This window comes from Mus caroli, chromosome 8, assembly GCF_900094665.2.
Source record: "Mus caroli chromosome 8, CAROLI_EIJ_v1.1, whole genome shotgun sequence".
Lineage (NCBI taxonomy): Eukaryota > Metazoa > Chordata > Mammalia > Rodentia > Muridae > Mus > Mus caroli.
The window spans coordinates 88,211,536-88,228,298 of record NC_034577.1 but is presented as its reverse complement, the minus strand read 5'-3'; positions in this window follow the sequence as shown (position 1 = coordinate 88,228,298).

The window sequence follows — 16,763 nt, the reverse complement described above, 5'->3', positions numbered from 1 at the left end:
TTCATTATAGTCTACCAACGCAATATCATTACTTCAGGTTCAAAGTGAAATCAATAGCAAATCATTTGACTTTGTAATAGAAGAAATGTAAGACGCCACCAATTTAATCAAAGAAAGCTGTCTCAAAAGAGATAGTACATGCACCACATGAAAACACTATGAATAATTTCAGCATCAAGTATATGAACTATCTAAAATCTAGTTTTTATAGGAATGTATGTGTGTAATATCATATATATATATATATGCTCATATGTACATATCATATATGTAACATTAGTGTGTATAATATATAAATATATATGTATATACATAAAAATATATTATTTAAGTTCAAAGTGTTTTGACATGAGAGTGACGGATTCTGACAGGTTACTCTCTCGGATATCCATATGGGTTAGTGTCTTCTTCTGTCAGTTTCTCAAAATATAAAAGGAACATACTTCCTGTCAATTGCAAATGGTACTCTTATTGCACAGAACCTCATAAATATGAATAGAAATGGACCCTAACTTTCTGAGGCTTCAGCTGTCTTCAGTGTGTTGAATCTGATCATTCAAGTGATTTGCTATTGCCTGCTGATAGCTACAAAGGAAAAGCAGTGAGATTGGTTAGTGGCTGGACCTGGACCTGGCCATGTAAGACATACATGGACAGAATAGCTACCCCCAAAATGAATGTTCCACAGTGGGTACTCTCTTCTCCTCTGTTATTTTCACAGCATCTCTTCTGGTGATAACCAGAACTGTTTTCTGGAGAACAAAGGTGAGGGGACCTGCCCACTGGGCATAAAGGTTAGGAGTGTGGGTGGATGTGCATGTTCATGAGAAATCATTGGAAGGCCATGTATTTTATAAAATGATAAATTAGGCGAACTTCAAGGAGCTTAAGGCAACATATAATTTAATTTTCTTTACAATAAGGTCCAGAGAGGTACATGGCTTATGAAAGGGCTTGTATTTCTTTAAAACTAATGAGAACATTTGATTAGTTTAATTTATTTATTCCTCATTTCCAATGCTCTCTCTCCCTCTGATTAATTTTTTCTTATATGCTAAGGACACATCTTCTCTGAAAGATCTCAAATATGCTTATTATTTTGAATGTCAGGGTAAATTAATACATTTGCTTTACACTTCCAGAAAACACCCAATAAAAAGGCATTGGGTTAATAATTTGTTCTCAAAAAATATAATAAAGTTAAGCTATGAAAATTCAGGACAATTCAGGTTGGAAATGTTTGTATACTGGCTTAAGGTATAAAATAGTAATTACGCTAGTTTCTTAGGTCTGCTAGCCAATGCACTGTTTTAACCCCTCTGCTGATTCAGACCTGACACCAGCGCTTATGAGCTATGATTAAGTGAATGTATTCAAATTAAAGATTTTTTTTTAATGTGCCAAATACTAATGATCTACCCAAGTATCTGGTCTATCAGATGTCGTTTAAAGATCTTCTAATAAAGTCTCTCCACTATTAACATGAAGGAACCTGGGAAAGAAACTATAGTCCACACGGTGGCCACCTCTATCATTCAGAAATCTGAAGTAAGGAGGATCAAGAGTTTGAAGCCATTGTGGTCTACAGAGCAAGAGTGACGCTAGCCTTAACTACTTTGTGAAAACAAAAAAAAACTTAAAAGAAAACCTCCCATCAGCTTTATAGGGAATATTTTCTTTCCCTATTTCTTTACTTACTGTGTTTGGCAGGCATTCAAAACTCTCCTTTAACTGTCATTCAGCTGTTTTTCATGAAAATAGCATTGCTTTGTTGCTTAAGACATGGCTCAGTGGATAAAATTATATTTTATGCAGGTATGAAGACCTGAGTTTAGACACAACTGTGTGCCTGCTATCCAGCTTTGCAAGGCAGATACCAGGAGCTTGCTAGCCTACCAGTCTAGGAAAAACCGAATAATGGGCTTCAGTTCAAGTCCATGAAGTGAACAAAATAGGAAAATACCCAGCAACTTTCTCTGGCCTCTCAGTCTTTTGCATTTAGTAAGTGCACGTACAAACACACACACACACAATGTTGTTTTTATACATGAATTATTGCAATTCTTATGTTCCTAGAATTTCTTAGTGCAAAAGTTGGAATGACTCTTGAAATTCTGATTATAGTAATCAGGTTTCAAAATAATAGTTTAGCACCAATATTCATGAAATGGGAGGTGTATGTGAGGGCTTTGAGGGAGGGAAAAAGGGGGAGAGAGGTGTAATTCATAATGATAAGAAGAATGTTTCATTAGGAATCATGGATGTCAATGTAAATAAGACACAAAATGATCAGCTGATTCTGGATAAGTCAAACACAGAGCATCATTGTACTCGCAAACATTGGAAGAAATTTTCAAGTAAAAAAAAGTTTAGATTATGAAGTTCATAAATACTAGGACCCAGTATCTTGAGGATCAAAAATAATCAAGGAGAAAGCCTAGTGTGTGCCACAGAGACTTCCTAACACTTGGTAGATTTATACTTAAAATGGTCTACTAGTCTTCTAAAGTTGTCAATGCTATCACTACCTTCTCTTCTGAAAATAGAGTAAGAATGGATGGAGAGGAAAATGTTGTGTGGCAAAGTGTATTGAGTGCGAGAAACCCTGTTTACTAAAGCAAGAAACCCAGTTTACTAAAGTGCTGCAAAAGAGAAATTTGTTTCAAAAAGTAATTTGTTTCAAAAGCAGTTACTTATGCTTTTGTCTCTTTGCTTTTATGTTTTCTAGTTAGGAGCTGTTCGTTTGTTGGTTTGTTTGTTTGTTTTGCTTGCTTTGGAGGTTGTTACTGTTGCTGCTGCTGTTGGTTTTTTGTTTTGTTTTGTTGTTAATTCTAGAACATGAGTGAAAATAAAGAGAAGCATTCTGCCGTTGATGGCTGCATAACACAAAGCATCAGGGTAAGTCCCAAGAGCAATATGATCAGATCTTCAGCTTTGCGACTAAGAAGATATGGATGAAGTTACATAAGCAGCATTCATGGAAAGTCTCCAGGCTAGTCCAATACACCCAAACTCGTGGAAGGGTGAGACTGATGGGATTTAAGGCAGCTGAACAGAATCTGGAGTTCACTGCTTCCTGCAAAGCTCTCCCTAATTGGAGCTGTAACCTTTAGTAAAGATGTGGGCACCACACACTAAAGCAACAAGGGTAAAACCCAGGGAATGCACACCCCATTTCTCTCCTCCCATCCATTCTGTGATCTCCTGAGGAGACACCCATTTATAGAAAACAAGTGGCTGTCTGTCACACAGAGCAAGACCAACAGGAATGAAAAGTTGATCTATAGGAGCCAGTAGTAGACATCAGACATCACCTACATAAACAGAATGAGTACTGTGAATGAAGTGTACTAGAAAACAGATGGTTTGCTGGGCTCTACCAGTTTTCACCTAGATGTTCATGGATACAGAATAACATCAATTTAAATGGTTGCTTTTCAAGCTTCGGCTACAGCAGTCTTGGCTACCACAATCTTACTCAGCCAAGAGTAGGACCTAAATGCCTAGAGAATAGGATTTGGAAGGATGGGGCACCTACAGAAGAAAACAAACTATCTCTACAGTTTTACAACCATGTAATCTCCAAAGTGAACTGAACTAGCTATAGACAACCAAGGTGAAGGTCCTGGAGGAAGTAATGCCTCTTCCCTGTATTTTCATTTTCATAGAATTATTTTTATAACCAAAGATACAGTGTGTCTCGTAAGGTGAGAATACTAAAACTCACAAACATTTTTTGGGGGGAGTGAGAACACAATGAGCAATGAAGATCTGCCTGCCTCTCAGTACTGCTAACCACATCAACCAAAGAGAGACATGCGTGATAAGAGAAAATGTAAAATACATGACATTTTATTGCCAATGAAATCATTTATTGGATTCTCTAAATGCTTTTCTAGTGCAAGGAGTTTTAATGTATATTTGGAAGTTCAATTAAGAAAACCAGTCTCAGATTTTAAATAAAACAATTAAATCTTACCAAAGTTAACAATAGTTTAATTAGAATGCTATCTAGACTCCTAAAAGAAGGGTTGGAATAAAAATACAAACTTATACAAAAACAACCTATTTTTGTTTCTTTAGGGACAAACTTTAGATACCTAAAAACAGCAAAAGAAATGTTGGGGGTGTCTCTTCAGGGGCTTTAGAGATTTCTGAGTATTATCAGATTTTATAGAATAATCATTTTAAAATATTGATTTCTTAAGTAACTATAGAGGGTTGAAATTTATGAAAAAGTGACTATAATACAAATGATTCTTTTCTGTTTAGTAAAAATGAGCATGATCTAATATATAAATACACACACACACACACACACACATGGGAATTTAGCCAGTTTTGTACCTAGCACTTGCATTTCCGCATTCCTAATTGCTTGATTATTTTGTCTTCCAAATTCACCTTTGAACTGTCCTTCCCATCTTACTGAATATACTGGTTAGTTAATGATGCATGCATCCCTAATAGATTTACATTTTACATTTGTGCAAATCATAATTGAAACTTCTTATAAGGTTTATCTAAGGGTTTTACACAACTTTTTAAGCATTCAATTATTTTACAGGCATTTATTGAGGGTTTACTTTGTCTCAGCTACTATGTATCAGATATCCAATGATACACAGTAGTTTTAAAACACTTATCCATTTAAGATGGTGGGGTATCCATTACTAGACTTCTCTCTGTCTGTCTCTGTCTGTCTCTGTCTGTCTCTTACTGTTTCTTTCTTTCTTTTTTCTTTCTTATTTTTTGGTTATTTTATTTATTTACATTTCAAATGGTATCCTCCTTCCCAGTTTTCCCTCCCCCAAATTTTTATCCCATCCTCCTCCTCCCTGCTTCTGTGAGGGTGCTCCGCACCCCACCCCCCACTTTTACCTCACACCCTTAGCAGTCCCCTATGCAGGAGGCATCGAGCCTTCACAGGACCAAGGGCCTCCCCTCCCATTAATGCCACATAAGGTAATACTCTGCTACATATGCACCTGGAGCCATGGGTCCTAGATGTGTACTCTTTGGTTTGTGGTTTAGTCCTTGGGAGCTCTGCTGCATCTGGTTGGTTGATATTGTTGTTCTTCCTATGGGCTGCAAACCCCTTCAGGTCCTTCAGTCCTTTCTCTAATTTCTCCATTGGGGTCCCCAGGCTCAGTCTGATGGTTGGCTGTGAGCATCTGCATCTGAATTGGTCAGGCTCTGGCAGAGCCTCTCAGGACACAGCTATATCAGGCTCCTGTCAGCAAGCACTTCTTGGCATCAGCAATAGTGACCGAGTTTGATGTCTGTATATGGGATGGATCCCCAGGTGGGGCAGTCTCTGGATGTCCTTTCCTTCAGTCTCTGTTCCACTCTTTGTTCCTGTATTTCCTTTAGACAGGAGAAATTCTGGGTTAATATTTTTAACATGGGTGGGGGCGTCCCATTCTTCAACTGGGATTTATGCCTAACATCTGGATAAATAGAATAAGATAAAACAAATCTAAAATATTGGAATTAAACAAAATAAACAGAAGGAAAAGAGGCCTAGTGACCAGAGACCCATGTCTTCACATGCTCATGAGTCTTATAAAAACACTAAACTGGAGACTATAATATATATATGTGGAAACTGATGGAGACTTTGTAAGCCTTGCCAGCTGCCTTAGTCTCTGTGGGTCTCTGGGAGCTTTATTACATTGTCTTAGAGGGCTTGGCATTATTGGAGTCCCCCCATTCCCTCTGGCTTTTATGCAGTTTCTACCAAAGGGTTCTATGAGCCCTGAAGTAAGACGTTTGGTGGAGACATTTGTTTGGGGATAACTGTTGCAAAGTCTCTCACATTCTGCATAGTATTTGCCAAGATTCAACTCTACCAGTCTTGGGTGTATATGCAAAGGATGCTTCATCTTACCACAAAGGCACTTAATCAGCGATGCTCACTGCTCCCTTCTTCATAACAGCCGAAATTAGAATCAACCTAGGTGTCCTTCAACAGAAGAATGGATAAAGAAAAGGTGGTACTTTTACACAATAGAGTATTATTCAACCATTAAAAATGAAATAATGAAATTTTCACATAAATAGATGGGACTAGAAAATAATCATCCTGGGTGAAGTATCCCAGAAAGACAAATATGATATGTATTCACTTATGTAGATATTAGGTGTTAGGTCAATCATTACCAAGCTCTACCTGCAGAGCCACAGAGGGTAAGTATAGAATAAGGGACTAGAGGGAAAACAGATTTCATTAGGAAAGAAAAATAGAATATGTAATTATGGATAGGTGTGGGGTTGGAACAAGAATCAAGTTAGGAGGAGAGAAGAGGTAGATAAGGGAAAGGAATAAGTGGAGAAAGTGGCAATTAAAATTAAGAGACATTTGAGGCTTCCATTATGAAGCTTCCATTATTAGGATTGGTTTGCATATAATGGAGTAGTTGGCCAAAGAGCTCCCCTGAGAATCCTCAAATAACTCAGGGTGTTGCTGAGACTATAGATTGCTTCAAACTGAGGGCAAGGCAACATTGCTGAAGACAACAACCACACAACTCAATGACCAAGGGAAAGTTGCTGGTGCCTACATAGAGCCTTCACCCGTATGTTCTAGCATCTTTGGTACAGGAAGGTGCTCTGTACACTATCAAAAGATAAACAAAAATACCAAGACAGATGATAACATTTTTGCCTGCAAGATATGCTAGGGCAATGGTGGCATAAAACTGTGAGAGTAACCAATCAATATCTAATTTAACTTAAGGCTTACTCCATGAGATTGAACCCATATGTGACACTGCATGGATTATGACAGACTCTGGGAATCTACTTTTTATATTTTGATCATAAAATTAAAATTATTTGTGTAAGTTTAATATTATATATATATACCAATGTTCTCATTGCTGTGATTGAAAAGAAATATTACTATACATATGTGGAAGGAGGAGGGCAAGGAATGTACAACACCTTGGTGACAGAGTACAGCATTTGCTATTGTTAGATTTTGTTTCATGGGAACAATGAGGTTTTTTTTCACAAAGAATAGAAGATGCTTTGAGATGTCCAAGTGAATCCTATAGGAAACTGTATCAGGTTGCCTGATTTCATGAGTTACACATTCATGGAGCCAACCAAGCATATATCAGTACAGACTAGCCAAACAAGGTTTCTGCACTAAGCATCAACAGAAACATGAGAGGGGGGGAGGGGGGAGAAGGGAGACAACTGAGCAGCAAAGAATTCGGTGTATCAATATCTTAAAGTGTGGGCCATACAACTAGAAAGAGTGAGTGGTATCCCATCACCAAATCATTCAAGTACAGGAATCCACAGGACTCTGAACAAGATCCTTTGAAACTCCACATGCATACAAAATTGTCTGTGGTCTCCTTCAACATGAAGTAATGGGAATTATTCAACTCTCTTGCATGTCACAATTTTCTAATGTTATAGCACTTTAGAGCTTTAGTTGATCTGAAATATGTTATACAATCTATACACGCATGGACTTTACATGTTTTAACATAATAAGATGAATCTTAGTCATGATAGGCAAATAAACATTAGTGTTATCCTCTGGGTAATTTATGGGAATATTCACAGAACAATTTTAAGGGCAACATATTCCACTGAGGAGGACAACTGGAGTTTAGTTCATCTTAAATATCTTCTGCAGATGAATGTATATCTGCCATCCTAATGAGTAATGAAAACTACTTAACCAAAATTATACCAGTTCTTCTAAAAGAAGTTCAGAAGTCTGAGGTGTGACTCAGCATGCATAAGTCCTTTAATTGATCCCGAGAACCACAAAAAAGAGGAATAGCCAAAGTAGGCACAGTTATCAACTTGTTCTTGGTGCTTTAAAAATTAATATAGTAATATTGAAATATATCCATGATCGTGGCATTGTTGGCATTATGCTATTGAATACTTAAGTCTGTCTTTGGTAAGCATTATTCTTTATTTTCAGTTACAAATGTATTTCTCCTCCTATTTGTTCCTGTTTATAAAAGGATTTTATGAATGTATCAACATATTTACTACAGGCCTCTGTGTAAACATCTTAACATAGATCACATTGTTTAAGGGAAGGAAGGAAAGAAACAACTACAATTCCTTGCTAGATAACATTTACTTTTAAAACTAGATTTCAAGGCTTTGAAAGGTATTATGAAAATAAATGAAATGACAATATTTTAAAATGTTTACCTTCCTAAACTATATCATCCAAAGGTATGATATAAGGACATGTGTAAGACCACAGATTCTCTTACCCCCTAAACATGAGAGTACTTTAAACAAGTCATGCCTGTGGTTTCAACAAATAATAGAATTGAAAAAGAACTTAGAACCTCTTTGGCAATGCCAAGGCTGCAGTCCAACCTTTGAGATAATTTGACAAGGACTTTGTCTGTGAAAAAATGAAAAGGAGCTTCAAGAAAGCTGTTGCTTGCCTGAACAACCATGTGGCCAGGTAACCCAAAGCCTGAGGCTTGAGTCCTGACTTCCCAGCATCTACTTTCTTTATCCCATACCATTTCTGCTCATAGTGCTAGAAAATTATTTTTAGTACCTCTTTCAAGGAATGATATGTAATTAAGAGGCATTCCAGGGAAACATGGCTACATAGCTGACTTCATGTATGTGATAACTTCTTTTAGCAACAACAACAGTATTCCCAGAAGCTTCTGATCATGATGACCATAATGTTCTTAAAGCAGATCACAACAAATGAAGTCTACTGGTTTTCAGCTACGACCAAATCATCTTGTTGCTGAAAAAAAAAAGAAAGAAAGAAAAGAAAAAGTATAAATACAAGCATAGAAGCCAAATAGTTTGCAGGTGAAAGCAGGGTGTACACATCTTTTGAGAATGGTGGTTGTTAGAATTGTACTGTTATGCCTATTTTCCTGAGGATTCTTCACAGTTATTTTCCTAACATGTTTTATGAATTGTTATTGCTGATATTGTTGTTTTACTACCATTCTCTCTCTCTCTCTCTCTCTCTCTCTCTCTCTCTCTCTCTCTCTCTCTCTCTCCAGAACCAGATGCATTTTATATTGGTAGGAAATTATTTTTAGTACTCCTTCAAGTAAAATGACATGTAACTAAGAGACATTCAAAGACAACATGCTCACCTGTTGTCTACAACATGCTTCATACTACAACATACTTCATGTATGTATTAACTTCTTTCAGCTACAGCAATGATGATATTTCCAGAAGCAGATGCAGAAGCAGCAGCATCACTACCTCCACTGCACATCACATGATGCTTATGCCCACGCCAGCATCTTAATATGCTTGTGCACCATGCCAGCATCTTTACATTACCCTCCCCGTCCTATTATTCTAGCATATTATGAACTCTTTGGCAGGGAAACAGATATATACATCTCCTAAAGTCCATAAAGTCTGGAATTGTACCTTGCTCATAAATCTTTATAAATGCCTAAGTTAAAAAAGTATTAATTGAATTAATGAATAAAGTTCTCCTTGAAGATAAGGTAATGGGCATTGTCTAAAGTCATAGACAAGATGATTTGACTATTAAATTGTATTTTATCTTCTTTAAGTGTACTAAAGCTGGATTTCAGCGAAAGTACATATTAGGACTATATAATAGTTCAAGTGGCAATGTAAGAAGGTAAAATAATCCTAACACTAAAATTCATTTTCATTAACATTTCAGATTACATTTAGTGGTACTATATATTTAAATTTATCTTCATAAGATAGTTCATGGTAGATCATTGCATCCCCATTTTGCATTATAGAAAAATAAATCTCACAATTTTTTAAGTAATTCTCTTAGCATTTCATCTAGATTGCAATCAAATTTATTTCTGCTCTTTCTGTTTGATCCTAAACCCTTGATTTGTAAGTCATACTGAACTTTTTGGGAAAAATTACAAAAGAATTGACCCAGAGGCAGGAGACTTGGGCACATATCCAGTTACTGACAATGTCATGAACTTCATATTTAATTTGTTTGGGTTAAATATACTTAAAATGTACATAAATCATATAATCAAAATATGTTTCTGACATTAACTTCTAAAATGGATGAGTTGATACTATTCCATTGATCAATGTCAAAACAGTTTTAACACTTTTGAATTCCCTTTATACTAAAAGGATTTGGAGGGAACATCTCAGATTATTTTTTGCTTAAGCTCCTGTCTTGAGGTAGCCTAACAGAGCATTTTTGAATCTTACAAAAGTCTTCATAAATAGAGTTTTGTTGTTGTCATGGGGGATTCATTTGTTATTTGCTGTGAATTATTTTCAGTGACAAAAATTTGACAGGAAGATCTTATTCTCGAGTTTCTCTCTTCTCTTTCTGTCTCTTTCTCTCTCACTCAGTAGAAGGGTTTGTGAGCTTGGTGTTAGTGTGGTTTAGATTTTGGCTACTTATTTGGGGAGATACTGTCTTACCATGTAGCCCAGACTAATCCCAAACTCAGCATGTAGCTCAGGATGGCCTTGAATTCAAGCTTTCCTTTTTTTCTTCTTCTTCCTCAAGGAAGTTTCTTTTTTCTTTTTTTTTTTTTATTATGTGTTTCCCCCCCTTGAGTTTTTTATTATTTTTCCAATTTTAAAATTAGGTATTTTCTTCATTTACATTTCAAATGCTATCCCAAAAGTCCCCCATACTTCCACTCCTGCTCCCCCATCTACCCAATCCCACTTCTTGGCTCTGGTGTTCCCCTGTACTGGGGCATATAAAGTTTGCAAGACCAAGGGGCCTCTCTTCCCAATGATGGCCAACTAGGCCATCTTCTGCAAAATATGCAGGTAGAGTCAAGAGGTCCAGGGTACTGGTTAGTTCATATCATATTGTTGTTCCACCTATAACGTTGCAGATCCCTTCAGCTCCTTGGGAACTTTCTCTAGCTCCTCCATTGGGAGCCCTGTGTTCCATCCAATAGCTGACTGTGAGCATCCACTTCTGTGTTTGCCAGGCACTGGCATAGTCTCACAAGAGACAGTTGTATCAGGGCCCTTTCAGCAAAATCTTGCTGGTGTATGCAATAGTGTCTGGGTTTGGTGGCTGATTATGGGATGGATCCCCAGCTATGGCAGTCTCTGGATGGTCCATCCTTTTGTCTCAGCTCCAAACTTTGTCTCTGTAACTCCTTCCATGGGTGTTTTGTTCCCAGTTCTAAGAAGGGGCAGAGTGTCCACACTTTGGTCTTTGTTCTTTTTCTCTCCACAGATTCTTAGGATCACTGGTGAGCTGAACACAACATTGGTTCCAATCCAATCATGCAGGACCTGAGACAGCATTAGGGAAGCAGAAAACTTGCCTGACCAGGGATACAAGATCTCTTTGGGTCTAGACTCAAGGAAATTTCTTAACCTTTCCTTCTGTCTCAGTTTCTCAGGAACAAAAAGCCCACCCCAAATTCTTTCAGTGTTATCCCTGGGAGAAATGTTATCCCAGTAGATCATGTAATTTAACTCTGTTTTCTGGCTTTCTTTTTCTACCCTTGAAATTGTTAACAGTGTTTTAGAAAGATAAAACAGAATATTAGAATTAATTGTAAATATTATTTGTAAAACTACATTAGAGTCAGACTCAACTTTGTTGAATCAAGTAACTTGAAGTTAAAACAAAATAAAATTTCTTATTTATGAAAATATTGGTCTCTGTCTCAAATCACTGATAGAATATTGGTTAGTTTTATATTGTCTGACTGGGCTACTAGAAGCTAAATCAAGCTACATCAGTCTGGAGGTTCTTTCTGAGTCTAATACAATTAATCATACCTAGGCCTCCAGCTCATTAAATTCCACTGTGGTCTCTCCCACTCCAGTACAGCATTTTGTCTCAGCTCTATCCCTACTGAGTGGGGCCAATTGGTAAAGGAAAAGGATGGGAAGAAGGACAGAATACAAAGAATTAACTTTGAAGTATGAATTCGACTCCCATGGGGTCCCAATCACAGAACAGACAGGAAATCATAACATAATGGAATTGCATTCATGCATATTCACATTGAAAGGATATTATTTAATATTAACAATATCCCAAGTCATCATGATTTAGCTAATAAGCCAGCAAACAGCAATTCATATTGGTATTGTTTGACTTCCTGTCAAATAGCTACGTTCTTGTACATGCCGAGAAAATGGAATAAACAACCTAACGGAGAATTAATGAATTGGAAAATACCTGAAAAGCTTTATGTATGATTTGGGTTCTTGGATGAATTCCAAGTAGTAGTCCTGATTTTGATTAATATTACAATTTATCCTGTTAAGGAAGTGCCTCATAAATACCCATGAAGCCTTTTATTAGATGATTGTAAATACTTAAAATCTTATTTTGCAGTCCTTTTCATCACAGAGACAACAAAGAGCAGGCACAGAGCTGCATTTCATTTAGCCTAGCCAGCTAGGTCATATCCCATGCTTTATGTGCACAGAACTGACGTTCATACAGACTTGTTCTTGTAAGAAGATGACGCATGGAACTGATGCTGGGATTGGATGTCCTGCCCTATAGTACAGCATCCACTGAATGTCTTCCCTGAGGTTCATTATTGAAATGGGTGTGCTTGCAGCAATGTAGGAAATACCTGACAGCATAGACATGCAAACAATTGGGAAGGAGAAGTGACTTTAAAAAGTGACTTTAAAAATAACAGCTTAAAGCTACATTGTTGGAGAAAGCGATATATGTATTTTTTTTTAATTTTATAGCCGTTAGTGCTCCTCTCCATGATAATCATTGTTTTCCTGTTTTATAGACCATGATTTCCATGAGTAGCAAGAACATTCTGATTTTCATCAGAGCCATATATATTCTTCTATTACATGAACATCATAAATTGCAGAAGGATATTTTTTAAAAGGAAAATACATAAATGGAATGGTCAGTCAAAAGAACACAGTGATATCCCTACACGTATGTACACATGAACCACAGTAAGTGGTCTCAGCAAATTATACATATGGGGTGTGTTTCAAACAATGATAAACAATTTAAGAAGTCATGAATTTGAGGGTTGGAGGTCACGTGGTGAGGAGGGAAAGAAGAGGTGGGATGGAAATGATGTAAAAGCAGTTCTCATATGTGAAAATGTAAAGAAAAAAAAAAGACAATGATTCCATCCATCTATCTAGAGAATAGGTAAATGAAAACTTCTAGACCTTTTCAAGACATACAAGTTCCCTCTAGGTTATGATGATGTAACCTCTCTGTGCCCATGAAATTCTATCTTTAGCATCCATCTGGGCCTTTCTTCATTATTTCCCTCATTAAAATAATAATAAAAATAAAGCCCTATGGCATCCTGTTTGTCCTCTACGTCATTTTGTTCTGGTAGACACCTAAACTTTCCTAACCTCATCTTTGTGTACAAAGTTTCTGTAGTTAGCAGCAATCTAATTTAAGAAATGGTCAGAACCCCTATTTAGCCCTATGCTTCCCAAATTGGCTTCATACTATTCATTATCTTAGAAGACTCATTCAAAATGCAAATGGTAGCCCAGTCCTAGCTAATAAATCATCCACTAATGGAAGGTCCAGAGAGTCTATATTTTCTCACCAGCATTCTACCTAGTTTTTCTCAGGATAGTTTCGGTTTGGGTGAAGCCTACTTTCCTACCCACATGGATATTCTCTCTCCCCTCCCCACACTCATGATCACTCTCTTGAACTGAAACTATCACAGTTTAACTGTTTAGGTTCATGTTTGAATACTTCTTTCCCAGCATGAAATTGCTAATCTGAATAGGTTTTAGGAGGTGAGGACTATCTAGCAGATATAAATCGTTATGGGTGAGAAATGAAGGAAATATCCAACAGCATCTGGACACCCCTCTCTGTCAGACTTGGCAGCCATGATCTAACCAGGCACAACTGCATCATCTAGCCACCATGGACTGAGCCACTCTGTCATGCCTTCTCTTCTCTCCTGAGTCAGTAGCAGCTCAATACCATGAGCCAAAATAACTTCTCTCATGAGTTGTGTGAGCACAATGAAGCAGAAATAACACAAAGCATTGGACTTAAGCCACTCATCATTATTACCATCTTTGCACAATGAAAAAAAAATGGGAGTCCTCTCAGTGGACTTCAAATTCAACTCTTTGCTCCAAATATAACTCTTGGCATTTTTCCTATTCAAGAACACACAGTCACACCTCGGAATGCATTGTTTCTTGGGAAGGAAAGGGGATATTTCCGTTCGCCAACTTCTCTTTTTTTTTAAGGCATTTTTATTAGATATTTTCTTTATTTACATTTCAAATGCTATCCCCCAAACCTCCTATACCCTCCACCCACACTGCTCCCCAACCCACCCACTCCCACTTCCTGGCCCTGGCATTCCCCTGAACTGGGGCATATAATCTTCGCAATACCAAGGGCCTCTACTTATTATACAGCTCCTTTACCTCAAGAAATGATGCCTCTCTCTCAGGAATCTATGATTTTTTTTTCTTTATTTAGTTATTGTGATGACATTATTCATTTCAACAAAAGTATGGTTGCTTTTTGTTAGCTTTTAAATAATTTGGGAGAACATGCCACACCATACTTCTCTCTGAGACAAAAGTTTTCAGTTTCTTTTGGTCTCATTAAATTCTCTATCCAAAAGATCACTGGTAACTCCAAACAAGTTTTATTTATTTGGGTTAAGTCTGTTGAAGTTTAGTAACTAATTTAAAGTAGTGAGCTTTTAAAACTTCATAAATTTATTTAAGATACTAATATGTGGCCTCCCTTCCCCCAGCCTGGAACCTGCTTGCTCAAGGGTGGAGCTACCTGCTCATTCGTCCTGCCACGCCTACTGCTGGAACCTGCCTTTGCTGCCTGGAGGCACACACGTGTTCGTCCTGCTACTGGACCCTGAGTTACTTGGCGGGATATTGGGTTCCCTCCCCCTTCCTTTATAACTGAGTGTCTGAAAATAGTAAAATTGAGCTTTGATCAGGATGTTGTCTTAGCTCCATTCTTTCTTCCGCCCGTCTAGATTCCTCTCTTTTCAGCGAACTGCCATTCTCAGTTGAACCGTTCGTGTTGTGGACTGCGGGCAGGCCACAACACTAATAAATTCAGTACATTATCTTCTCTGTCTACTCTAACAAAACTTGACAGGTTGGTTAGTTTATAAACAATAGAATGGTATTTCCCATATTTCCAAAATCATTGTGTCAACCCAGTCTGATTCTGAGGGAATGCCTACTACTTCTGATAGCTTTTCTATAATTCTAATTGTGTAATTCAGGTAAGGTCACGATAGGGCTTTAAAACATATGTAGCAGGAGGCATCCATTAATTAGGAGATATCCCAATTTAAAAACAAACAAACAACAACACAATGACAAAAACAAGCTTAGAAGATATGTTTTCCATATAAAGAAAAAAATATGGTGTTTTACTTTCCTGACTGAGTTAGTTGATTTCATACACTTTTCTTTCAATTTCCATTCATTTTCATGCAAATTAAATAATTCCATTTTTTCTTTATAGCTGAACAAAATTCCACTATGCCTATGTAAGCTCATTTTCCTTATGGATTCATTTGTTGATAGACACCTAAGCTGATTTAATTTCCTACCTCTATACAAAGGGCAGCAATGGGCAGAAAAGAGCAGGTATCTCCAGAGTATGATGCACAGTGCTTTGTATATCTGCACAGAAGAGGTATTTTTGGCTGATATGGTAGTTTTATTTCTGTTTTCCATCATCCTTCAAAAGCCTCAACTCATTTCCAAATTGACTGTACTAGTTTAAATCCCCACCAACATATAGAGGCTTCTTTTCCCATATTTCTCCAGTATTTGTTATTAGATTTATTGATGATAGCCACTCAGTGCCAGTCAAGTTAGAATATTAAAGTAGTTTAAACATGTACTCCCTGATGGATAAGGATGTTGAATGCATTACTTGTTTACTATTTTACTATTTATGTTTCTTCTTTCCAGAACTCTCCCCTTAATTCCAAGGCCCATTTTTCTAATTGAGTTGTTCGGTTTTCTTGGTGTTACTTTCTTGAGTTCTTTCACAACAGCCTTTTTAATTTGAGTATATCTCCACAATATAATCAATTCAGAAGCATCTAGGTTCAATTTATTGTGTTTGAAAAAAAAATCACACAGCATATCCAATAAACTTGGATGAGTATCCAAACTATTATCACAACTATTAATACATTCTGCAGCATGGTTTGGAAAATGCTGGCTTGAATAATATCAGCAGAAACCATTTAGAAAGGCATAGACTAACAGTGGTTTTCCCCAGGGGAGAAACCACCAAATTGTTTGTCCAGAGCCAAACAATCAACCTTGTAAACAAACATACCATTAACATTATATGAACTCAACAGGTTATATATAGGAGCATATATATATATATATATATATATATATATATATATATTCATATCTATATATATTTGCAATAAAAACTAATAAAATTGAAGGAGATTAAAAAAGAATACATGGGAGGGCATTGAAAGAGAAAGGTGAAGGGAGATGTGTTGTAAATATGTTATAATTTTTAAAAATAAAAATAAGAAAGCTAGTGGTGGCCTCTGTGCATTACTATATGTCAGTGAAGTCAATTCATTATTTCTTTTTAATTTTTAAATTTTTTTTTAATTTTTAATATTTTTTTATTACGTATTTTCCTCAATTACATTTCCAATGCTATCCCAAAAGTCCCCCATACCCCTCCCCACTTCCCTACCCACCCATTCCCATTCTTTTGGCCCTGGCATTCCCCTGTATTGGGGCATATAAAGTTTGCAAGTCCAATGGGCCTCTCT